We start from the raw sequence: 26,458 nt of genomic DNA, 5'->3' as shown, positions 1-26,458 counted from the left end.
TCTTGATGCGAATTGGCGAATCTCCCTACTTGACCACGAGCTTTCTCCAGGAAAGGACTATACTTATAGCTTCCTGCACAGAGAAACCTGAAAGCTAACCTCAATCTCAGGGCTCTGTACCTCAGATCAGTGTTGTACTCAACACACTTTTTAGACAGATTGGTTGCCCCAGTTTTGTGGTCCAAGTTCTGTCTACCTGTGGGACAACTGGGTCCTGAGAAGGAGAAAAAGGCAGAAAGAAGGGAAAGAGAAAAGCAAAAGTTAGCAATAGTTTAAAAAGTTAACCTGAAAGATGACCCAGCTAGAACCCACTGTGATAACTGACTTCTTTCTACTGAGTGGGGAGAGGAAGGCCTGGTGGTCAGAAATCCTAACCCACTGTTAGGATCTTGATTCTTTCTCCTGCAGAATGAATGCTTATAGTAGGAGATATGTGAGAGAACACAATCCAGTCTCTTTTTTCTCCCCACCCCAACTTCCCCTAGATCTATTTCTTTCTAACACCTTTATTGAGCTCTGATTCACACATCTCAAGTGTAAAATCAATGGGTTTTGATATATTCACAGAGTTGTGCAACCAACAGTACAATCAATTTTACAATGTTTTCATCATCCCAAAAAGAAACCCTACACCCATTAGTGGCCACTCTGCATTACTCCCCAGCCACCACCCCCAGCCCTAAGCAACCACTAACCTGCTTTGATCCCTATAAATTGGCCTACTCTGGACATTTCATATACGTGGAATCATATAGTATGTGGTCTTTTGTGTCTGGCTTTTATCACTGAGTGTAATGTCAAGATTCATCCAGGTTGTAGCATGTGTCAGTACTTCATTCTTTTTTCTGCTAATTAATATTTCCATTGTAAGGATATACCATATTCTATGTAACCATTTATCAGTTGATGGACATTTGGGTTGTTTTTGCTTTTTGGCTATTATGAATAAGGCTGCTGTGAACCTTCGTGTACCAGTTCACAATCCATTCTGTGACTCTGCTCCAGGTCTTGTAAACACATTGAGAAGGATCAACTCTCTTGCTTCTAGAAACTCAGTTACAGTAGAGCAGCCCCATGGGGATGCTGCCTCCACCATAAGAACAAAAAAAGAATATTCGTTTAACTGGGGGAGAGGAAACACCTGTTGGGGCTGCTGAAGACCTCTTTTGGGCAGACTTTTGACAAGTTATGTGAGTTCTTGGGCTCAGAGGAGTTTAGAGAAGATTACAAGGTTTTCCATCTGCAGAATGGGTACATGATCCCTTTGCCTCCTCCAGACAGTCTATAACTACCACATCTACACCTAAGAAAATTTGGGTCATAAAGTAACATCATGGTTAGATAGTTTTGTAAGAATGATCAGACAATGATATGTTTGGGAAATTCTTACCTTCTGAGATATCCTGAATGCCTTAGGTGAACACATGGATAAGCATGAAAAAGAAAAGAGCCTGCATTTTTCAGATTTTCCCCCACCACCCTCAAGGCATAACGGTCCTTGAGAGGAAGCCGAGCACTCCTTCTTGGGAGGGGAGGGGAGGAATCAATCATGAAGTGAGTCATCCTTACTCCCCTGCTGAGAGGCTCTTACCCTGGGAACTGTGCACATCTGCATGGATTCATTCCACACAACTTACGGAGCACTTTCTGTGTGCCAAGTGCTGCAGATAAAAATACCTCATCACTTTGCAAGTGAGGAAATTGAGACTCAGAGTTCCCAAGATAACATAGTAAATGATGTAGCTGAGATTTTACCCAAGTCTGACCACAGAGAAGCCATCATAGAAACTTCAACAACTTCAATCAGTTCCAGGGCACCTGAGTGACTCAGCTGGTGAAGTGTCTGACTCTTGATCTCAGCTCAGGTCTTGCTGTCAGCATCATGAGTTCAAGCCCTGCATTGGGCTCCATGCTGGGTATGAAACCTACATTTAAAAAAGTGGGGAATCCCTGGGTGGCTCAGCGGTTTAGCACTTGCCTTCAGCCCAGGGCGTGACCCTGGAGTCCTGGGATCAAGTCCCACATCAGGCTCCTTGCATGGAGCCTGCTTCTCCCTCTGCCTGTGTCTCTGCCTCTCTCTCTCTCTGTCTCTTTCTCTCTCTCTGTCTCTGTCTTTCATGAATAAATAACAAATCTTTTTTTTTTTAAAGTGCATTCCCTACCCTCAAGATTAGAATCTAGGAGGAGAACAGATAAATAAGAAAATGCAAGGAGACAGAGTGATACTAGAGGTGAGAAGCATAAGAAATCATGGGGTAAAACCAAGGGCACTGAAGCCAATGATGGATAGGAGAGCATGAGTTTTCCCCCAAGAAGATGAAGTTTGCAAGACAAGGAAGAAATCTTCCAGAGAAAGGCAGGGAAAAGGGGCTTGCTTCTAGAGAGAGAGAGAGAGAGAGCAGCAGCAGCAGCTACAAAGGCTTCATGGTGGCAGGGAGCTTTAAGAAGTCTGTTAAAAGATCAGTGATTGGAGGAGAGGGTATGAGTGGCCATCCAGAGTGGTGACAGATGGTCAGAGGTCACTAACAAAGGGCCTTTTATATCACACTGAAAGTTGGATTTTATTCTGAAACTTACAGGGAGCCATTTAAGGCTTTTAAACTGAGAAGGGAGGTAATCTAAAATTTTACTGAGGGGCACCTGGCTGGCTCAGTGGTTGAGTGTTTGCCTTTGGCTCAGGGCATAGTCCCAGGGTCCTGGGATTGAGCCCCAACTCCAGCCCCTCCACGAGCCTGCTTCTCCCTCTGCCTGTGTCTCTGCCTTTCTCTGTGTGTCTCTCATGAATAAATAAACAAGGTCTTTGAAAAAAATAAAATAAAATTTTACCAAGTTTACTTGTGGAAAATGGATTAGAAGGAGCACAGGTAAAAGCTAAAAATACTCAAAACCTCTTCCAAACCTGCTCCATGCCGAGCCACCTGTTGTCCAGGAGAGATGCCCTGCTCTCACAGGGGCACTGGCTTCACTATCCTCCTGGTTAGGCTCCTACCTCTTCTTGCCCTCACCCCACTGGAGTAGACCACCATGTAAAAACCCTAAGGAGAGTTGCTTCGTAGATAAGGTTTCTGGATTCTTGTAAGTCTGAAATGTCTTCATTCTGCCCTCACTCTTAATGGAAAGAATTCCAGGTTGAAAAACAGTTCCCTTCCAAACTTTGCATGGCTTTGTCATCTTGTGGTGACACCAGTCCGGTTGTCCTTCCTTTAATTTCCCATTTGAAAGAATCATCTGTGCTTCACATCCTCTTAGACATCATCCTTTGGTTGTACTGGCCTTCTTGTAGTTTCTTTGACTATCAAGCTCGCATATTCTTGCTCCTTTCCTCTTCCTGAAATTTCCTTCCCCAACTCTGCTCACGGCTGGTGTCATTTCATTCAGGTCCGAGTTCAAGTGTCTGCTCTCAGAGAGGCGTCCCTTTAGCAACCTAGCGAGACTAGTAAACACTAGATGTGCCAAAAATATTTATCGCATTAATTTAAAATAGTTATTTATAATTAGGATTCTTTGGGAATATTTCAGAAGGTAGGTAGTATTTGGACTAGACCAAATTCACAATCGAATTCATTTTTGGCTATTTGTATGGAAAAAAGGTGAATTTCAAATCCCTACTTCATATAATACATAGAAATGTATTCAGATTTATTTATTCAGATTCCTTATAAATCTGAGTGTAAAAGAAAAACTAGTAAATAGAATAAAACAAAAAGTCGTCATCACCTTAGAGGATGGCAGATTCTTGAATAGGACACTAAAATAAAACAGTAAATTGGGTCACCTGGGTAGCACAGTTGGTTAAGCATCCAAATCTTGGTTTCAGCCCAGGTCATGATCTCAGGGTTGTAAGATTGAGCCCTGCTTTGCACGGGCTCCACGCTCAGCAGGGAATCTGCTTAAAACTTTCTCTCCCTTTCCCTCTGCCCCTCCTCCCAGTTCTCTTGCTCTTGCAAATAAATAAATCAATATTTAAAAATAAAACCCAGTAAACTCGACTAGATTAAAATTTTAAAACTTCTATTCATCAAAAGACATCATTAAGACAGTGAAAAGGCAAGTGAGAAAAGATATTTACAATATACAGTACTCAGACTCATTTTCAGAATAAAGAACTTTCACAATTAATAAGAAAAAAGGAAGACAACACAATGGAAGAATGAGCAAAATATTTAAACAGACATTGCCCAAAAGAAGATATCCAAGCAGCCAATAAATGTATGAAAATAGTGCACAATTTCACTGTTCCCCAAAGATGCAAATTAAAGGCACAATGCAATACCACTACACCTTCACTGCCTCAGTCTATATGTGCTGCTATAACAAAACACCGTAGACAGAGTGGCTTATAGACAGCAGACAATCATTTCTCATAGTTCTGGAGGCTGGGAAGTCCCACAAGGTGGGCGTGTATGGTGAGGACGCACTTTCTGTTTCATAGATTGTGCTTTCTAGCTGTAACATTGACAAAGGATCTCTCTGGGGCCTTTTATAAGGGCACCAATCCATCATCATCTCCTAAAGCCCTCATCATCTATATACATCAAATTCGGGATTAGGTTTCAACATCTGAATTTGATGGGATGTATTCAAACCATATTCACCAAACATAGCTGAAATGAAAAAGAGAAACAGTGCCAAATGTGGGCAAGTGGTGGTATCTCCTAGGGCTCTCATATTCTGTGGTGGGTGTATATTTATCAACCCCTTTGGAAGTAGCACTTGAAGCTAAATATATACATACTTATGGCTTAGCAATCCTACTCCTGGGTAAATACCAATAGAATTGTGTGCATATATCCATCAAATGATCTTTAACAAAAGTATGCTCACAGCAGAACTATTAGTAATAGCTGAAAGCGGGAAACTGCCAAAATCTCCCTCAACAGTGGAATGGATAAATAAATTGTGATATAGTCATAAAATGGAGTACTATTTAGCAATGCTAATAAATAAACTATTATTACATGTGAAAACATGAATGAACCTCATAAACATATATTTAGTAAAAGAAGCGATACACAAAAGATTTTATATTTTTTTATTCCATTTATATAAAATTCAAAAAACAGGCAAAACTAATCTATGAGTTTAAAGTCAAGGTATTAGTTATCATTGCTTTCTACTGGGTGTTGGTGGGGAATGAGGGACTGGATAGCAGTGGGAGAGGGCACCCAGGGGATTTCTGGAGTGCTGATGTTTTAGCTTTTTATCTAGATGCTGGTCAGGTAGGTGTATTCAGTTTGTGAAAATGCATCAATGTGTACACTTAGGATTTGTGCACTTAACTGTATGCATGTTATATTTAAATTAAATGTCAAAAAATTGTTGTGGTGATTAACTAAGTTAATAAATTACTAAGTTCAGTGACTATTATGTGGCAAACACCCACTATATGTTGACTTAAATTTCATAGCATAGTGACCAGTGACCATATAAGTCAAAGTGAGATACTCATTTAGCAGCACAAAAAGTAGATTTAAAAAACTGGGTCATGGGGGTGCCTGGGTAGCTCAGTCGGTTAAATGTCTGACTCTTGGTTTCAACTTGGATCATGATCTCAGGCTCATGCTGAGTGTGGAGTCTGCTAAAGATTCTCTCTCTCTGGGGATCCCTGGTGGCTCAGTGGTTTAGCGCCTGCCTTCGGCCCAGGGCATGATCCTGGAGTCCCAGGATCAAGTCCCATGTCAGGTTCCCTACATGGAGCCTGCTTCTCCCTCTGTCTGTGTCTCTGCATCTCTCTCTCTCTCTCTCTGTCTCTCTGTCTCTCATGAATAAATAAATAAAATCTTTAAAAAAAAAAAAGATTCTCTCTCTCCTTTTCTCTCTCCCCCTCACCTCCTCTCTTAAAAAAAAATGACTAGGTCACGCCCAGTAGGATGGCTATCATCAAAAACAAAAACAAACCAAAAAACTAGAAAATAAGTGTTGGCAAGGACGTGGAGAAATTGGAAATCTTGTACAATGCTGATGGTAATGTAAAATGGTGCGGCCATTGTGGAAAGTGGATGGCAGATTCTCAAAAATTTTTAATGGAATTAGCAAATGGCCCAGCAATTTCACTTCTGAGTATATACTTGAAAGAACTGAAAACAGGAACTTGAACAGAAATTTGTACACCAAAATGCAAAGCATCATGGTTCACAGTCACCAAAAGCTAGAAATAACACCACCAGTGGATGTCCCCCAGTGGATGAATGGATAAACAAAATGTGGTACATACAGACAATGGAATAGTATTCAGCCTTAAAAATGAATGAAATGTTGACACCTACTACAGCATGGATGAATCTTGAAGATGCTGTGCTAAGTGAGATAAGCAAGACACAAAAGGATAAATATTATTACCAAAAAAAAGCCCTTTCTGCACTGCTGTGCAATATTGTCTTTGTCATAAATTAGTATGTTAAGTGACCTATATATGTCAGTCTATTTTCACACTCTTCCTTTACCTATTTGTCTATCCTTGCGTCAAAAACCACACTGTTTTAAGGGCTGTAGCCTTATAATATATCATGTTATATGGTAGTGTGACCCTTCTAGCTCTGTTCTTTGACATTATCTTGGCCTTTTATATTTCCTATATATTTTAGGTTCATTCTGCTTATCAACTTCCATTTTTAAAAAATATTTATTAGAGAGAGAAGGAGTGGGGGAGGGGCAGAGAGGGAGAAGCAGACTCCCCTGCTGAGCAGAAAGCCCGACTTAAGGCTTGAGGCTTGTGGCTGGATCCCAGGACCCCAGGATCACTACCTGAGCTGAAAGCAGACACTTAACCAACTGAGCCCCCAGGTGCCCCTCAATTTCCAGTTTTAAAAAAAATGCTGGGAGTTTGATTGGAGTTACGTGAAATCTATTCATCGATTTAAGGAGAAGAGCCAGCCTTTCAAGGAGGAACTATTATTACCTCCATTATTGAAATGAGAAAACTAAGATTTGGAGAGAGTCCGTTACTGGCCCAAGGTCACACAGCCAGGGTTCAAATCCAGCGCTGCACTTTTGTACCTCTGATTTCAGAGCTTTTGCATCAAACTGTTCCTTCCAAGTAGACTGAAGTATTTCTACAACTTCTGTCACGACTCGGACATTAAGCCTCGAGGATGGAGATGAGGCCACCCATGTTTGTATCTCCTCAGCTCCTAATCCGTGCCCAGGACCAGAGTGCTCAGTAAATATCCATTACGTGGTTTGTTAAATCAGTGAATGAGTAAGGGGATGAATCGCTAGCTTCTGAGAACACAACTGAATGCTGACAGCTAAATGTATTTGTATTTACCCCTTAGATACAAACACCTGAAACAAACAAGCAAAGAAAGCTAACACCAACCAAACAAAATTTTGTTTTGTTACATTTTAACTCCCAAGTGCCTAAGTCTTACCACAGTAAATTAGACCCAATGTGGAATTCTATCCCTGAAGGTGACATCCAAGGGCATGTGTTGGCTGGGAAGGTCCTTCATCCCTAACATCCACCTAACTGCTGGAGATTTCCTCCAGACCTCCATCCAGCGTGTTATCACTCTGATCCAGCTGCCAGGACCCAGTTGTCACAGCTACAGAGGCCATGTGATCAGTGTTGCTGGGTGGAAGGGGAGTTTGTAGGATATGGACTGCTCTGCATCCACTTCTCCTCCTGAACAGCAGTCTTGTTTCCTTTATTGGAATGATCTCTTCTGCACCAAGCATAGTCTTGTGGGGCCTACCTATCCCCAGGTGGGCAAGTGACCCACGCCTGACCAGTCTGATGTTCATTGCCTGGGAATAGGATCTTGAGCAGAGAGCAAACAAGCAGGGACTGGCTGCAGCAGTGCCCAGGCAGCTCCTCCAAGGGGATCACTGTTGACATTCCTCAACCATAATCCCCGGGCTCCAGTCAGTTCTCTGAGCCCCCAGTGGCCTTCCAATACATTTCTCTTCTTCTTAAGTTAGGTTGAGTCACAACCAAAAGAATCCTAACTGATACAGAATCTAATACTAGAAGTGGGCTGATACAAGGCTAAACTGAGATGTTTGGATGAAGGAGAGAATTTTTTTTTAAGATTTTATTCATCTATTCATGAGAGACACAGAGAGAAGCAGAGACATAGGCAGAGGGAGAAGCAGGCTCCCTGTAGGGAGCCCGATAAGGGACTTGATCCTAGGACCTAAGGATCACGACCTGAGCCAAAGGCAGACGCTCAACCACGGAACCACCCAGATGTCCCAGAAAGAATTGATGCAAGAATTTAGCGGTCCTTTTTTATGTTCTATAACCCTGTTACCTGTTAAGCCTTGAGACTCATACTATGTGCTTCCTGAGTCTTTAACAATAAAAGATATTGTAAGAAAATTTCAAATTTTGGAGTGTGCTAGTAACTTTTTCAGCAAGGTCTTCCAAGAATGATTAAACTGAACCTGATCCATCTAAAAGTAAGAGAGGGGAAAAAAATACAGATTCACTAAGAGTTGCCTTTTTGCCAATGGTTTGTAGTTACAATTGTCTGCGAGTCTGAGAAAATCTCAATTCTCTACCCTCAAATCAAAGTTAGCAGAAGAAAGTTATTTAGAAGAAGAAGTGAGAAGAAGTTCTGTAGTTGGACCAGAGACATAAAGCAGAAAGTAAGATTAAGGCCTGGGAGAGACCCCTTCCCAGGTACCTCCTGTGATGCCTGGAACAAAGAAGTCAATGCACCCTTTGGGGAGGTGCAACAGGAGGTAGCCAGGGAGCAGCAAAGAAGAGCAGTTAGTCTCCACTAGGACTGTGGAACCAGCCTGCCTGTGTGTGCGTCGCTGCTCCACCACTTGGGAACAGATTCTTTACTGCCCCATGACCCTTGTTTGCAAAGGGGGGGGACAGCTCCTGTCTCATACGGTTGCTGTGAGGCTTAAGTCTACATAAAGCCTTTAGAACAGTGCCCACCCCATAGTAAGCAATCAGTAAAGGTTGCTCCTATTATTTTTGTTGTTATTGTGAGGAAAGGGGTACTTCTATGAGTCATTCCCACCTAGCTTGTTGTTTTAGATGATTCTCAAGTAGAGGCCAAGATAGAAATTAAAGCCTAGCCAGAGCATCTGGGCCTATTGCCAGGCCATGGCTGTCCTAGACAGGTCTAGTTCAAAGACTAAGACATGATAAGATGCCAGACTCTCGTTACTATCCATGGCATTAGCAAATAGTAGCAAATAAACCAAGATCCCATTTGATTTTTAAGGGCATCATTTTGCCAGAGAAACCTCAGACCTGGTCCACATGGTCTACGATAATGATTTCTACTCCTGAGCTCATAGCAGTAGGAAGAGAGCTGTTAAAACAGTGTAGCCCCCAAAAAGGCCATCCTCCTCCATGGACTTGTCATATGTCCATGAAAGACAACAAAGAAGGGATTTTCCCAAAGAGACGGGCAGGGGCCACAGAGGGCAAAGGGCAAAGGGAAGCCTTCTGGAGGACAGCACTGGGGAGGATAGATGCTTGGTGCTAAGGAAGGATGTCCATGTGATTTCTGGCAGGGAATGACGTGGTGACTGCCGAGAGTTGTATCCTCTCCTTTCCTTTTCCAAATGAGAACTTTTAATGCAATTACCCTGTTCTCCCTCCATTACTGCTTATTGACTGTATCAGTGGGGATTCAATTTACCATTTAGCCTCACTGGACTGTAGAGGACCATAGCAGCTCCCCACACGAGGACCACAAATCACCCAGAGAACCAGACCACACGAAGTCCTGGCTTGTCTCTTTGGGAAAAAGAGGTTGACTGTGTTTGTTTAGAGAGTGGAGTTTTTGAAGATATATTTATAGGGATACAGGCAAGTGTGGGTATTGGTCATTTCAAGGGCATGGGCTGTACTGGTTGGATGTTTGTGCAACTCAGCATTTACTCACTCTTCTTCTGATAAAGTGACCCCTCCAAATGTGGTTTGGTTAGCATCATGATCCTGCCTCCAGATCTAGGGATGGTCTGTGATTCTCTTCAGCCAGTCAGCATATCTGATCCCGTGGCTATGTGAAGAGAACCAATGAAATTGGACACATATGCTAAGTCTGGAAAAAGAAGAGTCCTTCCCATCTCTCCCTTCATCTCTTTAATGGAAGTTGGAGGAGAGGACCTACCTTCTTCTGGATGCTGTCTTGTCAAGATGTGAGACGGGTGATCACTGTGGGTGATGGGAAAAGGATGGGATCCATCCTTTTCAGTTACGTAACTCAGTTGTGGTTTAAGGCAGTTTGAATTAGGTTTTTTTGTCACTTACAGCATAAGGAGTTCTAACAAGTGCACTAGCAGAGTTAGTGCTTTTATCTTTTAATAAGAAGAACTGTTATTTATCCAGAGCTGTATGGTTTACAAAGCATTTGCACAGACAATTCTCTTGATTTTGTCATCTCCTCTGCGGGGTAGGCAGACTGTGCATTATCATCTTTCTCGTACTACATGAGGAGACTGGGGTGGAGGGATCCTACTTTGCCCAAAGACACCCAGCCAGTAATTGGAGGAGCTGGGGCTCGATCCCAGGTGTGACTCCAGGAAAAAGTCTCCTGTTGCAACAGGGTTGCACAGAAGCCATCACAAAACACAGCAAGTCAGAAGAGATATAGACACACATCCAACCCACCTGATTTCTAACTTAGCCTCAGATTCTCAATCTCAGTGCCTGGGTTTCAAATCCTGAGCCCCAGTACAGCTGCTTCTGCGGGAGGGGAAGTGACTCCATTTGAGATATCTCTGGTGCAGTCAAGCGAGAGGTCATTTTCCCTTGTGGTTTCATTGATTTTTATGAGGAGGGAGTCTGTGATCTTAGTTGGAAATATTTATGCTTTAAGGAGAGAAATTTAGGGGGCTCAGTGATATCTGTAGGCCAGTCACTCCCAAGGACCTTCTTAATTTGGTGATTCCTCCCCGTGGGCCCCCTCCCTCTGTCTGTGTTCCAGGGCGGGATTGAGCAGCCAACGTATTTATGAGACTGGCACTCCAGAGCCCACGTGGAGGAGTAAATCACAAGTGAATGCACCGCCGGGATGGGGCAGCCTCCCTTGTCCTGGCGGCACTTCAAAGCTTCCTGAGCCATCCCTAAGAACAGCCCGTCTCAGGAGAGCTCCGTGCAACCCTCTGATGACTCTGGCCCCATATTCTCCAAGATGTGCAGGCTCTCCGTCCTTTATGTCTACACCCCTCTCCGGCGGTTAGCCATGCCTGTTGGCAGAAGGAGACACTGGGGCACAGGGAGGCTGAGGTTGGAAACTTAACAGGAGCTGGGCCCATCCTCCAGATGTCGGTCTGGGGTTTCATCTACCTGTGCTACAGACCTGAAGGGCCAGGACTTGTCTTGTCCCTCTGGGTAATCCCCATCTCTAGCACATATCCAGTAATAGCTAGCATTCGGTACCTTTTTGCAGGAGAGAGTGGACAATTTTGCTGTCCCAGTGTTTATGCCAAATTTTATTAAAGCCCAGTTTGAATTTCCAATTCATTTAGACCACAGAGAACAAAGAATTTAAGATTCTCATCAACACTGCATATGTCCAAACTGATTCCTTAGTGATTTCTTAGGCACCAAATAAAAACATTTGATGTTAGTATAATTGCTTTGTTGTTAATAGACAGCAACCCATGACACTGGCCTAGCTATGCCCATCTCAGAGATGAAGAAACTGATACACGGAGAGGCTGGGTAATTTACCAAAGTCCCGCAGTTAAGTGACAAAGACAGGACTAAAACCCGGGTCTTTTCATTCAGAGTCCAGTATTCTTCTCACCCAAGGGTGTGTTTTTGTCCTGGCCTTCTGAGGGGCGCTGGAGAGGCTTCTGTGGAAGAAGATGGAACGAAGGAGGAGAAATCTCTGACTTTGAGGAAATGAAGCAGGAAAATGAGGGTTGCCTATGCTTATCCCATTTCCTGAGCACCTGCTGCACACCAGCCTCATGCTTCCAGGGGAAGACTGCCAAGGGAGTGGAAGCTTCCAGAGCCTCCCTAATGCAGATCTTCCCAAGAGCTTAGGGTAATGGGTGCCATCAGTTCACTACATGGAAGTATTTGAAACTCTAAGCTCATATATTAAGTATCTGATGGAGGTTTTCCAAATTTGACAACAACCCTGAAAAGGTGCCTGACATGTTGAATAATGAGTTGTAAAACTGAATAATACACTTTCAATAATCAAAATCAAATTTTGATCAGCCATGCTAAGAAAAGACCAAATTATCTCTCTCCTCTGGCTGGAAGATATATTTTTTTTAGGATTTTGTTCTTAAGTAATCTCTAGACCCAACGTGGGGCTTGAACTCATGACCCCAATATCAAGAGTTGCATGCTCTACCAACTCAGCCAGCCAGGCGCCCCTGACTATGGAAAATATTGCAAAATCTTTGTCATGTTGACAAGTGATCAAAAAGTATGCAGTTAAAATGTAGGAAAGAATGTATTTTAAAGAGGTATGGTTAGGTGACTTTTTTAATTGTCATTTTTCTGAATTTTGTGATATTTGTGGTATTTACCAGCTTTTAAAATGTTTGGGGTTTTTGACATTTCTAATTCTAAATAAATGTTCATTTTGTGCCTAATTTATCCTTGTAATTTTGCATTCTCCTTTCATAAAGAGGGCCCTGTCAAGTTGTGAAGGTGTCAGGCCCTATGCAATTTGAGTCTGTCCCTGCTTGGGTCATCTCATTTAAATTATAATAACTCTTTGGAAGAATTATTATTGTTATTTTCATTTTACAGATGAAGAAACTAAGGTTTAGAGATGATCATTTTGCCCCAGATCCCAGAAAATGGAAGAGATCAAAGCCTGGTTTCAAACTCAGATTTGTCTCAAAGCCCTTGCTCTTCCTCCTACGTTCCTATCTGAACCAACTCATTTGTGGAAACTCCTTGCCAATCCAGCCACTTTAATGCTTTGGGAATCCATGGTTTTAAAGTGTGTACACAAACCCTTTGATTCTTTTCCCTCCCTAACTCCCCTCCCCTAGAGGGCAGGGTGGACTTTCTTCTAACAAATAGAATATGGAAGAAACAATGGTGCCTGGTGGGGTCTTAAACTGCGCTGTGGCTTCCTTCTTGCTTTCTCTCTCTTGGATCGCTTACCACAGGGGGAAGCTAACTATTGTGTCAGGAAGACACTCAAGAAGCCCTACAGAGAGGTCCTCAGGTGAGAAATAGGCCTCCAGTCAACAGATATGTGATGAGCTATCTTGGAAGCAAACGCTCCAAGCCCCAGGCAAGCCTTCAGATTACTGTGGTCCAGCCAACATCTTTACCACAGTCTCATGGGAGACCCTGATCCATGAAAGGAGGAATCCAGCCTGAAAGCCAAATGCCCACAGCCCTGATGGGCCCTCGTGTTCACCTACTAGGTGTGGAGACAGCTGCACTGTATCCTCTGTGACCAGAAACTCGATCTGCATGTGGTGGGCCAATCCCATGAGGTCTGTGGACACCCCAAGAACAAAAAACACCTGGTCTGAGGAAAGGGGACAACTGCAGAGGCTTTGAGTGGCCACTCCACGTGTCCCAGAGGAACTCTCGTGCCTAGGCTACTCCCTTGTGTGGGGACACCCACAGGGCTCTGTGGATGCAGATTTGACAGTGACGTGGGGATGCAGGAACTACCCTGTGGGGTCTTTTGGGGGATCCAATCCTGACCCAAAGTGAGGGACATTATAGGAAGGATGCCAACACATGCATTTTCTGGCTTGTCCGGTGGCCCCTATCTGAAAGTCTTCTCTGTGCCCTCCCATTTCCTTCTTGTCAGATCAGGGGTTCCCAGCTGGGTACACCTCTCCCTGCAGGGTCTTCAGGTCCTCACTTGCTAATAGTGAGCAAAGGGGGAATCAAGTCTCCTTGATTTGTCATTGGCATTCCCAGGATATGGGGTTTTTGATGCCAAAATGGGGACAATCCTGGGCAAATGGGAGAGTTGGTCACCTGCTGTCTTTTAAATAAGCAGGAAGCCTGATAAACCCGGATGGTTGTTTTAAATAAAAAATTAATGATAATATTTATTATTCACCTTCAAGAGAGCTTATCTTAACAATAAATAAAGCCTTTTTGTACTGCATTTCTTCAGGAAAGTCCATACCTCTTTCAGTAGGAGGAAATGGAAGGGAAAAAGAAAACAGAGTTCTGTTTCCTAGACTTGTCCTCTCTTTCTTAAAGTTCAGTTCTTCTTCTTTTAGAAGTGCTTTCTTTAGAAGCACTTGCAAATGATAACTCACCTGAAAAACTGTGCTTTTCTATAAAAACAAGTAAGGTGAGAGGTTAAGTTGTCCTGGGAATAAACATGCATACAAGCAAGAAAGCTATTTAATTTAAAATGCTAGCTATTTAATTTAAAATGTCTTCACAGGACATCTAATTTTTACAGGCTTGCCCTCTTCTTGACTATTCAGTATCAGCCTACAAAATCCATCGGGCAAGAAAAGTAATTTTTTTTTTTTAAGTGCTTAGCGTAATTTCTATCAGGAGTCTCCACTGTATCATGGTGGTGGGAATTCCATCCTAGCCAATTCTGGAGTCCTCAACTTTTCTTCAAGGTTGCATCTGAATTCAGGTTTGGGAGACCTAACATATCGCTGAGGTACAGGGCAAGGATCAGGGCAACTGCTCATACTATGAGCAAATTCTTACTGAGCACCTGTGCTACGTCAGACACTAAGTGCTTTATGCATTCTCTCTTTTGATCTCAGATCAGTATTGATCTGCACCATTTTAATGCCCATTTTACACATGAGGCACAGAGAAAAGACTTACCCAGGTAGTAAGAGGCAGAGCTGAGATTTGAAACGTAACAGCCTGGTTCTAGAGGCAACCCACCTAAGGTCATTCATTTAACAAATATTGATCAATCACCTATTACCTGACCCAGACCCACAGGCTGGAGCAGTGAATTAAATCGAACAGACACCACCCCCTCCACCCCCCCATCAAGGAGTTCCCATCCTGGTCTCTATGCCCCGCTGCCTCTTTGCAGCAGCCGTGAGACATCCACATCCCAATGCTGATCCCCTAGGCAGCCTTTCTCCTTGTTCCCATTCTAGAGGACCCTTCAGACCTAGGGACCCTCTTTTTACTTCCATACCCCTCCTAGGGAGATGAGCATTCATTGTGCTGTGTGCACCGTGCTGGCCAGAGGGGGACTTTGCAGGGCTAAGACCTCTTCTATGTGCAACTGCTTTCAAACCCAGGGCATTGGGCTCTCTCACCATGTTAATGCCCAGGGAACAAGTCAACAAGTCCAGGGCCATGTCAGGCACCTCTGACCTGCACACCTGCTATCTGATCGCACAACTTGCCAGACATCTAGCTCAAAGGAGGAACAAGGTCCGGTGCTCCATTTCTCAGGGGGTCTAGCACACCTCTTTCCTCCCCCTATCTCCTTTCCTAGAGGCAGGAAAACTGGCTCTAACTCACCTGGTTTGCTCTACATGCTGAGTTTCTTCACAGCCACAGATTTTTGAGTTTCAAAACCCTAAAGCCTTCTTTGCTCTCTACAGAAAATGCCTCCAACTGGCTGTGTGTGACTGATTCCAAGTGGCAGAGGGGTCAAACAGGGAATAACAGAAATATCAAGGGGAATGAAACCACCAGTCAATGTTGCATGACATTTCTGCCTATCATAATTTCTGCATATCAGGCCCTGTAAATAAATACTTTTCATGCATTATTAATGTTCACAATAGCTCTGACACACACCTCTTTGTGCCTCAGTTTACTCACTTGTAAAGTAGGAATAAAAATAGTACCCACTTCATAGGTGGCTGAGAAGAATGAGCAAAAAAGTTTCCAAGTGCCCTGAATGATTTCTGGCAAAGAGAAAGTGCCGCATAAAATGTTAGTCATTAATATTATTGTAATAATTTCTTGTCATGTTCATTTTGCCCTTTACACACATTATAGGGCGAGGACGTATTTTAAAAGCGTGTGTCTCTATCCTTCGCACGTGCCAGGGTCTGGCACATATTCAGTATATGCTGAATTTTAATTGAATGAACAAAATGTTGTGCTTTGTGTTCTGTCTCTTAAAAAAATCAGATTTGCTGTGGTTAAGTCACTTGACTTCCCCCTGCCTTCCACCCTCCACCATCCCTTGTAGGAGATTGTATTTCTTAGAGTTGTCAGAGCTGGAAAAGACCTGGGAGATCCTGTGGTCTAACCTCAGTTTACAGAGAAGGGTTTTGAGCCCCAGGAAGGGAAAGGGAAGTGCCTGTGGTCACTCGGTTAGTACCAAAGGAAGGAGTTATAATCCAGCAGACTGGAGAAGTCTAACCACATCTTGTTCATGGCCATTCTCTGACAAATAGAGCTCATCCCTTCCTTGTACTCATTACTCACTGACAACACTTCATGGACACCCACCCTATTACATGCCTCAGGGGGGCCTGGATGACTCAGTTGGTAGAGCATGCAACCCTTGATCTTGGAGTCAGGAGTTCGAGGCCCATGTTGGGTGTGGAACCCACCTCTTAAAAAAATAAATAAAATATTTTTTAAAAAAATGGATAGAGGCCTCAGTGCTACCTAGGTCAGGGTTTAAATCCCAGGTGCATCATTTCGAGGTGCACCTTAATTTACCTTTTAGATAAACTAAGCCTTCATTTTGTTGGTTTCTAATGGGGGTAATAATAGTGTGTAGGAGCTCTGTGAGGGTGAGATGAGCTAATGTGTTAATGTCTCTAGCACATCATAGAAATGCTTGTTTCCTCCCTGTCTTCCCCACCCCCTGTTCTGATAGCAAACCAGAGAAATGGAAGACAGGACCCTTCTTCCAGGAGGCTATCATCAAAGATATCACCGTATATCTTTCCAAGAATGAAGAAGCTGGAGCAGAGTTGAGCTGAAGGGAACATCAGTGCAGGTGGAAAGTTAATAGGGGATGTCTTACAGAAGAGGCAATCCTATAGTTCCAAAAGAGAGAAATAAGGTGGATGGCCAGAGGGCAGCATAAAGTTTATCCAGTGTGCTTTCCTGAGAGACCATCTGTATAAAGTAGCCTTCCCTCACTCTCTCCTGCATACCCTATCTTTTTTTATCCACGGCACTTACATTGCTGGCTCACGCATTCATGTTTCTGGAGTGGTCTGCATTCCCAACTAGAATGTATGCTCCGTGAGAACAGAGACTTCTGTCTTATGTTCAGCGCTCCAGATCCTAGAACAACATCTAACGTATAATAGCTGTTCAGAAAATATTTGTTGAATGAGTAAGGAGTGACAAGTTACAAAGGTGGGAACTGAACTATCTTGGGAGGAAAGGAAAGAGTCTATGTTTAAACTATTGAGAAATACCGTGGATGGTGGTAAGGTACTCAGTGCTGAGACGTGATCACTTCCTATGGCAAAGGGTGACCTGTGCTGTGGAGCTGGTGGAGTAGCTTCGCTCTCTAGAAGGCCCACATTCCTGACCTTTGGCCAGCTCCTCTCACTCTCCTACCAGCTGGTGAGCCTAGAGAGATAACCTCCCCCCTGCCCAAGACTCCAGGTGCCTTCAGGTTAGCCCTTTACGCAGGGGTCATCTGTAGTCACTGCATTTGACTTGGCTGAGTGTTGGCCCAGTGAGAGCAAAGCGTTGGAAAGACCAGATCCTCAGAACCCACAAAGAACATAACCGAATCACCAAGCATCTTGTTTGTGTTGGGGGGTGAGGTAAACTCTAGGAGCCTTCACCCATAAAACTGTCTGCAGTATTGAAAACATGCTTCATAAAAACTCCCTGGTGACCAGGAATGTACCCTTCTCACGTGGGATGGAAACTAAAAACATCTCGAAAACCTGAATTACGGCGGCTCGCCTAGTTTTGCTGGTGTACAGCAGGGGGCGCGGTTGCTACAAATGTTAGTAGTTAAACATTGACTCCCTTATAACCTGATTACCAGCTCACCGTGTTTACAGCTTTGCACAGACACTTGGCCCTGGTTCTTAACACTGAATAGTTAACAGGTGTGCCAGGAGAAGAACCTGGCTTACTCAAACCGTTTGAAGGATAACACTCTCCTGGTTGGCATCCTCTTGACCATAACTAGTTCTCTTTTTACAAAAATGTTTTCATCTGTATCCGTTCTCACCAGGTAAGATAAGCTTTCCTCCCAAAGAGCTTATTTATCCCAAGGATTAATGTTTGGTGCCCTGAGAATCCCTGGGTTAGAAGAATGCCCTGCTGCCCGAAATGAGGAGGCCTAAGTCCCGCCCACTGGCTCGAAGAAAATCTGGACAATACTTCTGGATCAAGCCCAGTCCTCCCAAGAACTGACCTTATTAGGGCTGCAAGGGAAGTTGTCTGGGGAAACTGCTCCTTGGCTTCCCTTGGAAGTGATACACAGTCATTGGAAGAAGAAGGCTGTCCCCTGGAGATCCCAAAATCTCATGGGTGCATGAGAGCTTCTGAAGGCCAGCTGTGGCAGGGATGGTCACCTGTTTAGGGACCGGACCACAGATTTGCATTTCTAAGAGTGCAGAGCTTACAGAATAAGGAGTGAACAAAGGGTGCCCTCCTTACCTCCAACCCTTCACCCTCTCCTAAAGCAACAAGCAAGCCCCCAAGGCTGGCTCAGCTTCACCAGATCCTGCTTGGATGGCCTTGGGATGCTTAAGTCGCCACATGAGTCAGGAGAGTACCAAGACTGGGGACATGCAGATACTTTGCTCTTTTCTGGAGTCTTGGACCTTCACTGTTTCCAACAAGCTTGCGCCTAGTTCTTCTAGCAAAGGAGGGCAGTGAGCTCCCAAGAAGTTCTAGTGCTCCTCATGGCTCAAGGACATGGAGACCCCACATCCAGGCCGACTCGGGATCTTAGGACCAAGCAAAGGGAGCAGCCAGGAGGTCCCTTCTGGCCCCTCACCTCCCTCTCCCTTCTTCCACACGACTCCAGAGGATGGAGGTGCCAGAGAGAGAGAGGCTGGGAAACAAAGGTGGCTTTCACCCAGAGCCAGCTGAAAAGGGACAACTGTGGCAGGATCTGCAGCCCTGAAGCAGGGTGCCGTCCTGTGACTCTGAGCTCAAAAATGTGTGAAATTTCTTTTTGCTGGGTATTGTACATCAAGCGGAACCTGTTCTCAGAGAAACATTCCATTTCACAGACCCTAATGGCTTTCCTCTGTGCTGATGCATTAATGAGGCTCCGGCTCGTTCTAATCAGAAGGAAGCCATGCAGATAATTGCCTGAATTTTTAATTCAGGGTTATGATAGGGGAATCAAAGTCACACTGCAGTTGCTGAGGCTGCCTCTAGTTCCGGGCCATTGACTTTTGCAATTTTCTTTGATTTCCCCCCCTCCGTCTCTTTTTCCCCGCCCCCACTGAGTCTCTCTCTCTCTCTCTTTCTCTCTCTCTCTCTCTCTCTCTCTCTCAGGCTTGGTAGAGACTGACAGTTTCGGGGTGGGGCAGGGTGGAGGAATAGGGACAGCCCTTGGGGTCTCCTGTACAGTCTCTCTTCCTCCTCCTTCACTTTTTAAATCCCCACCCCCACCCCATGAAAGAGTGGATGCGGCCTGCACCTGTCACCCCAGGGCTGGTTCTGGGAGAGTGCTCTGCAACTAGCCCCCCCACTCAGGGTCTCCATGCCCGTAAGCAAAGACAGGAAATTTGCCCCAGGAGAGGATCTCCCTTGGCAATTTACTTCTCATTTCATTTCAGTTCTTTGGGGGCAGGGGAGAGAAATGGAAAAGCAACAGGGGAAGAAACCAGGTGACCGGAGCAGCTAGCTCAGTGTCTTCCAGTTCCCTGCACAGGTGATTGCTCTAGGTTGGTGCTGGGACCAAGGGCAGATGAGAAGCTGGCGGGATCCACATGCGGGGTTTTTCCTAAATTACCTATCCCCCGACCTAGCAATCACTGAGAGCTAGAATTTCAAAGAATTTGCAGAACTCTGAGAACTTACAGGTGGTGGAAAGAGGTGAATTCAAACTGGTTGTAATGATACGCCACCAACCAGCACATAAACAAGAAACCAGACGCTGGTACCGAAAGAGGCCCGCTGATGTTGGCCACTTTTTCCAGTCTCCTGGACCTTGGAGTGACAGAGAATTTGCCAGGGCGAGAGTCAGCCTTTCTGGCTCAACTCCAACCAGGCAAGCTGGCTTTTCCAGGAGAGCGACTGTTCCTCCAAGGGAAAGCTCTTCCAGCACCTCTTGGGCTGTCGATAGCAACACTTAGAAGTACACGTTTATACTTCAAGCCAGTAGTAGTAGTAGAGTGGGTCTTCCCCTTCCAGACTGGGCAGCTGAAGCGCTGGGCACCAGTCATGTGCCTCTAAGAGCAGAATCTATTTCCACATCTCTGATTCTTTGTAGGTTCCGGATTCCTCCATTTGGGAGAAAGATAAGGCACTTGGGCTGTGACTGAGCATCTTCTAGCCAACAAAAGACTTGATGCCATCTTGTTCCACTTAATCCTGCCAAGTGCCTTGTGAAGGAGAGGTGACTGCCTCGACTTTACAGATCAGGAAAATCAGGTTCACTGGAGAGAAACAGAAATGGTACCCCCATCTGTACCTCACCTTCCAGTGGAAGCTTTCTTCTGTAGAATCCTGAAGTGTCTTTAAAGATGCGTTCTCGGGGCTTGGGTGATGCTATTGCTAACACAGTCTTTCCAACTGCTGGCTGCAGCCTTCCGAAATTATAAGGAGCAGTTGCCTTTAATATGCTGGTGGAATTTGCCCTCCATGAGGTTTTTGTTTCCTCAATAAAATCTCACCTCATGCTTGAATAGCACCTCTCTCCCAAGAATGCCAAAGCAACTGTAAATATGCTCTGCAGTCATCCAAACACTAAGTGATAAAGGGGAGAAGACTGAACTCCTTAAGAACATTCCATCTCTGTCCAGCTTGTGATATTTTAAGATGCTACAGAGTGTCTCAAAGGATGTTTGTGAACTTCTGTTGAACTAATGCGAAGTCACTGTCTATTTCTTTTAATCAAATGAGCACACAAACAGAAAAGACTTGTGCTTTGGGACACCTGTAGGCAGAGTTAGGGTCTCACTTATTCATCCAGTCAGCAAACTGGTGGGATATGCGTACCTATTATTTGCCAGGCACTGAGGTCACTGAGATGAAAGATGGAGTCCTGCCCTCCTGGAGGCCACAATTTATGGGGTAGATGGAAGAGTAAAAAATTTCCGTGCCGTGTAGGGGTTATGGCAGAGGGAATTAACAATATCCTATGAGCACTAAAAGGAAATCCTGAATTCAAGCTAATAAGATGATGGTGAAACTACAACAAAATTGAGAGAAACAGCATAATCCCTTTTTCCTGATCCCATTCTAAACTTTGGTCTCTTCCCATCTCAAGAACCATCTTTCTCTTAGTGCCTGGGAGACGCAGGCCACCCCCTAGGTCCTGTGCATTCCAGCTTCAGTCCTGTGAACTTGAGAGTTAATGATTAAACTGGGCATTGGTGCCATGGCTTCCTTGGGGTAAACTGGGCTGCTCAGTCCTGGAAACTACCAAGTTCCTGGCTCTGCCCCAGCCCAGGATAGGCTAGAGACAGATCCAGTCCCTATACCCACATGCAGCTCATTTTCAAAGCTGGCTGTGGTCTCAACGTGCAGTCACGAAGCCTCCTGTTAGAAGGATGGAGTGCTGTGGTATAGTAGAAAGGGAGGTGGAAAAGAAGAGAGGGGTCTTGGGTACAAATCCTGGTTGTGTTGACTAATCAGCTGAGTGACCTTCAGACAGTCTCCTTACCTTTCCTGGGTTTCACGTTCCCCCTCCATAACAGAAGGTTGGACCAGCATGTGCCTCACTCTCTCCCATCTGCCTGCCTTTGCACATGTTGTTACCTTTGCCTGGTACACCCTTCCTGGCACTCTTGCCTTCCTACTCATCCTTCAGCTTACTCACCCTTACTCAGCCTTCAGCCTTCCTCAGGAAGCCTTCCTCTCCCTGCAGGCCAAGCTGGGTGTCCCTCTCTTAATTCCCTTTGTCATGACACTCAGCCTTATTATTGCTTTGTTTTCTCCCTTCCCCTCCCCCAAGGAGACCATGAACTTCCTGAAGACAGAAGCTGTAGTTTATCTATTTTTGTATCCCCGACACATTGCACAGTGCCTGGTATCAAGTGTATGTTCAGAAATGTCAGCTTTCATCCAATTAGAGTCACTGTGATTTGTGAACTTGTTTCTGCCATTTTGCTTCGTGTTTTCCTTTTTTTATCTTTACTTTTTATTTTCTCTCTCTCTCTCTCTTTTTTTTTTTTTTTTTTGGTTCTATGAAATTGACTGTATTTTCCTTATTTGTTTGGAGGCTTCACATTGTTTTCCTTATTTTAGTGGGAAACTTTAAATTTTAACATAAAGTCCTGTATTAATAACTATAAAGTTAATAATACCTCTGATCTCTTTTCCCTAAATACAAAAACTTTATAACACTTTAACTTGTCGTTCCCCATCCCTATTGTGTCTTAGTACTTTAATTTTATTTTATTTTTAGACCCATCAAAATTACTTTTTAAAAAAGATTTTATTTATTCATGAGAGACACACAGAGAGAGGCAGAGACACAGACAGAGGGAGAAGCAGGCTCCTTAAGGGAAGCCTGATGCAGGACCCGATCCCCAGACCCCAGGATCATGACCTGAGCCAAAGGCAGATGCTCAACCACTGAGCCCACCAAGATGCCCTCAAAATTACTTTAAAAAAGTTTATAGCCAGTGGTTATTAAGATATAACAGTATATATAACAATTTAAATATTTAATTTATCTTGTCTTGCTTCTTGCAACATTACTCCTTCCACCTGGGCTCGGTTCTCTTCTTGAAGCACATCCTTTAGTAACCCTCTTACAAAGGGTTTGTGTCAGTCTGTCTTTGCCTGAAAATACTATTAAATACTATTTTGAATGCTAAATACTAACTAGTATTTTAGCTGGGTCAAATAGAAATTTCCATCAATGCTTAATCTTCCTGTGCATTTTGAAGACTATTTCCACTGTGTTCTGGTGTCTTTGGTTGCTGATGAAAGATCTTGTTCAGTCTGCCATTCTTGATTAGGAAGTGTTTGTATTTATCTCTGGTAGCTTCTAATGTTTTTGTGGGGTTTTTTGTGTTTTGTTCTGTATTATTTCTGCAGCTTTATTATGCTGATGTATCTGAGTATATAGTAATTTGGTTTATCTTGCATGGGACTCCTAAGGACTCATATCTCTTTTCAAATTTGGAAGCTGGGATCTCCTTAAATACTGCCATTTTTACATTTGCTCCAGACACTCTTTAAAATCTCTACTAAAAGTATGCCGGAACTTTCCATTCTATATTTTATATCTCCTAGTCTCCTTCCATGATGTGTCTATTTATCCAGGTTTCATTTCAGATGACTTCCTTAGATCTGTATTTTGTATCCCCAATTCTCTATTTGTAGCTATCTTATCATCCAGCTGACCCATTAAGTTTTAGGTTTCAATTATTGTATTTTTCATTTTTCAAAATTCCACTTTTTCAGATTATTCATTTTTAGTATGCCATTCTTGACCTTTTACCTCTATAAGTATTTTAAACACATATTTTATGATCTCTTTCAGAATGTCCTATTATCTACACTTTTGTGGGTACTAAGGTTCCTTCTTGTTTCTGTTAACTCTCCTTCATGGCACTTCCTAGCATAGTTTGTAACTTTCCTTCATGGCACTTCCTAGCATAGTTTGTAACTTTCATCATGGGCTCATCTTCAGAAAGGATTATGTTTTGTGCAGTTTTATACATGCCTCTCCTAGGGTTCTGGTGATTTGACTGGTTTAAACTGGTTCTTACACTTTCTCACCTGGATATTGTAAATCCAGACTCCATAATGACCTATGACACAAGCTTTGGCTTACAATTTTTCACAGGTGCCTCTTTTCCCACCTACAGTCCCAGGAGGGTATTAAGGCTCCTTGTAAATTCCCTGGGTGGGGAGCAGCTTTCTCATCCCATTCATGAACAGGGGAACCCTTAGAATCCACCCCACTTGCTCATGTCTCCCTGTCTTCAGAGTTTCTGTTCCGTGCCCATTTAGTATTGAAATGTAACCTTGGGCACTTAGCACCTGTCTCTGAATCTGAGACCCCTAACAGTCATCAGGGTCTGAGCGCTTACTGAGCACTCCAGCTTTGAATCCTCTTCTTTCTTACAAACTCAACAATGTATTTGGAAAAATAATTTTTTGTTCTACTTAATCCAGATTGTCTATGAATTTTTAGAGAAACAAATCCATGCCAGCCTGTCTCATTAACCAGAAGTCTCCAGAAACTTCTTTATGATGAATGAATGAATGAATGAATAATATCCAAAGTTTCTTCATGTCAAAAGTTTGTCATTTGAAGTGTACTCAGAGGAGAAGCTTAACATCAGAAATAGAAACCCAAGTACCCTGTGCATCTTTCCATATCTCTCTGTGGAAATGGACAAAGAGTCTGACTCCAGTTGATGCATGTTTTAGCACATAAACTAAGATTTGCTCCCAGTTACCTTTGGTGATAACAGACAGAAAATTTGCCTAGCTTTTTTGTTCTTTAAAATGGAAGTGATTCTATTCACCCAATTTGTGGAGTATTAAAAGACCATCTTAAAGAGCTTTACAAATAAAATTCTATGTATTCTAATTTATTCCCAACAAGGCTAACAGTCATGTGTCTAGGAACTTCCCTGAAAAGTTCTTCCTCATGGGATTGGAAATACTCAAGTCTTGGGGCACCTGGTGAACCCCTTCAGTGGAGCAGCTGACTCTTGATCTCAGAGTCATGAGTTTGAGCCCCATGTTGGGTGTAGAGCTTACTTTTAAAAAAAATACAGAAATGCCCAGGTCTTACTGGAGGGAGACTAAGACATGGTCCTCAGGAAATTCCCACTCATGCCTGAGCAACTGAAGGAAATACTTTCTAGTATCTGCCTATCTAGGATGAAGACAAGATAATAATTTGCTACATCATAGGATTTTGTGTATTCTGCCTTGAAACTGCCAAGAGAAGGCTATGTTTCTCCTCCCCAGGGTATGCTTGTCTTGCCCATGAAAATCATCACTGTTTGGTTCAATGCTACAAACGTTTATTGAGCTCTTGGTCTGGACCCCACAGCAGGCCACATCATGAGAGCACAGAGATGAACAGGATGAGTCCCCTGCCCTTCTAATCCTAACAGTCTGGATAATACTGAGCATGGATGGGAAATAAGAGTTTTTCCGTGATTTTTAAAATTCATTTTCCTTTATTTTATTTTAATTTCATTTATTCACCTACCTAGAATCTTTGACCTGGATCCAGTCTACAGGCAGTTGAGGCCCAAGGCTCTTAAACTGCTTGCTAACAATTGCTCACTGAAATAATGGCAAAAGAAATGATAGTAGCACTGGTAGGACCCATGTCTCTTGATTCTCCCTGCCATCCACTCGGCAAATATCTCTTCTCCTATTCAGGGCTTTGCTGACTTTAATGTGCCATGATCCACCAGGCAGCTTTTTAAAATGCAGATCTTGCCTGGGGAGACATGGGCTGGGGCCTGAGGTTCTGCCTTTCTAACAGGGTCCCTGGTGGTGATGCCAGGAGAGCTGACATAGACCACACTCTGACCAGCGAGGGTCTAATACAAGCCAAATACTGTGCTGATGTACACAGGCCATGGGAGGTGAGGGGTTGGAAAAGACCAAAAAGTTTAAGAAAGAAAGACCTAGCTTCTCAAAGCTCAGAGCTCAGAAGCTATTGGGAACTACAGACAAGAAATACCGGGTGGTTGTGAGGATCTGTCTGTGCACACAGCACCTTAGATGTATAGGGAAAAGGAGGAGCCAATAATTTCCCTGGGTTAACCACAGAGAAAGAACTCTAATATATTTACTTGCAGGGCAGTCACTTCCATCTCTGGTGACTAATGCCAAGGATATTTTTTTCCCAAAGTCTTCAAGCAACACTCTCAAGGCAGCCTCCCTCAGCCATGCTCACTCAGGAGCCCAGGGACCCCCTCCTCTCTCATACCCCAGATGCCACTGCAGCTTTTGTGCCATAACCAGAACAGATCATTCAGTCCAATGTCATTGGTGCAGATGTCAGCCCCTCTGGCTCCTCTGAGCCCACCTACTTTATAGAAACTGTCCTAGACAGGCTGTGGATGGCTGAATTCTTCGGATGGTGTTTGGAAGAGGGAGGAAATGTGGTAAGGGCTGACCATCTATTTGGTTGTTTGTATTTACACCTTTAGCTGGTGGCATTCTAGAGCAAGAGCCTCTCCACTCTGCTACTCTGACTCCACAAAACTATTGGGACTTTTTTCTTAAGGGGGGAGGGGAATGGGGAGAAAAAAACTTGTTCCAGTAATCATCTCATCTATATTTAATTACATGGCCCTGGGCATTTTTCTCTCACTGGCAATGAAAGTGGCCCATAAACAATGTCTAGGGCCCCCAGGCCATAGTCACTTCCTACAAGAGAAACTCAGAGGGGCTCCCCTGAGCCAGCCCATGACTGCCTGGGGACTCAGAGTCTGCACTGTTCCCCACTGCGATGGGCACGCCACCTCTGGCAGTGAGTTCCCCAAGTGG

The 26,458-nt window shown here is 43.8% G+C and overlaps 1 long non-coding RNA gene across 4 annotated transcripts in view; it reads right to left on the bottom strand.

Annotated features, from left to right (window-relative positions):
- Positions 1–20,923, bottom strand: part of LOC106559307 — a 32,383-nt gene extending 11,460 nt beyond the window's left edge. For 2 of the 4 annotated variants that reach the window (XR_005364645.1, XR_005364646.1), the window contains exons 1-2: positions 19,835–20,923; positions 18,210–18,369 (exon numbers count right to left, since the gene is read on the bottom strand). This is a non-coding gene — a long non-coding RNA (uncharacterized LOC106559307). Of the gene's footprint in view, positions 1–10,341; positions 17,123–18,209; positions 18,370–19,834 lie in introns of those variants that run through there. The other 2 variants (XR_005364647.1, XR_005364648.1) reach the window with 2 other exon arrangements.
- Positions 20,924–26,458: the final 5,535 nt, after the last annotated feature.

Source organism: Canis lupus, chromosome 9 (genome assembly GCF_011100685.1).
Source record: "Canis lupus familiaris isolate Mischka breed German Shepherd chromosome 9, alternate assembly UU_Cfam_GSD_1.0, whole genome shotgun sequence".
Taxonomy (NCBI): Eukaryota; Metazoa; Chordata; class Mammalia; order Carnivora; family Canidae; genus Canis; species Canis lupus.
This window is presented reverse-complemented; position numbering and strand designations above follow the sequence as displayed.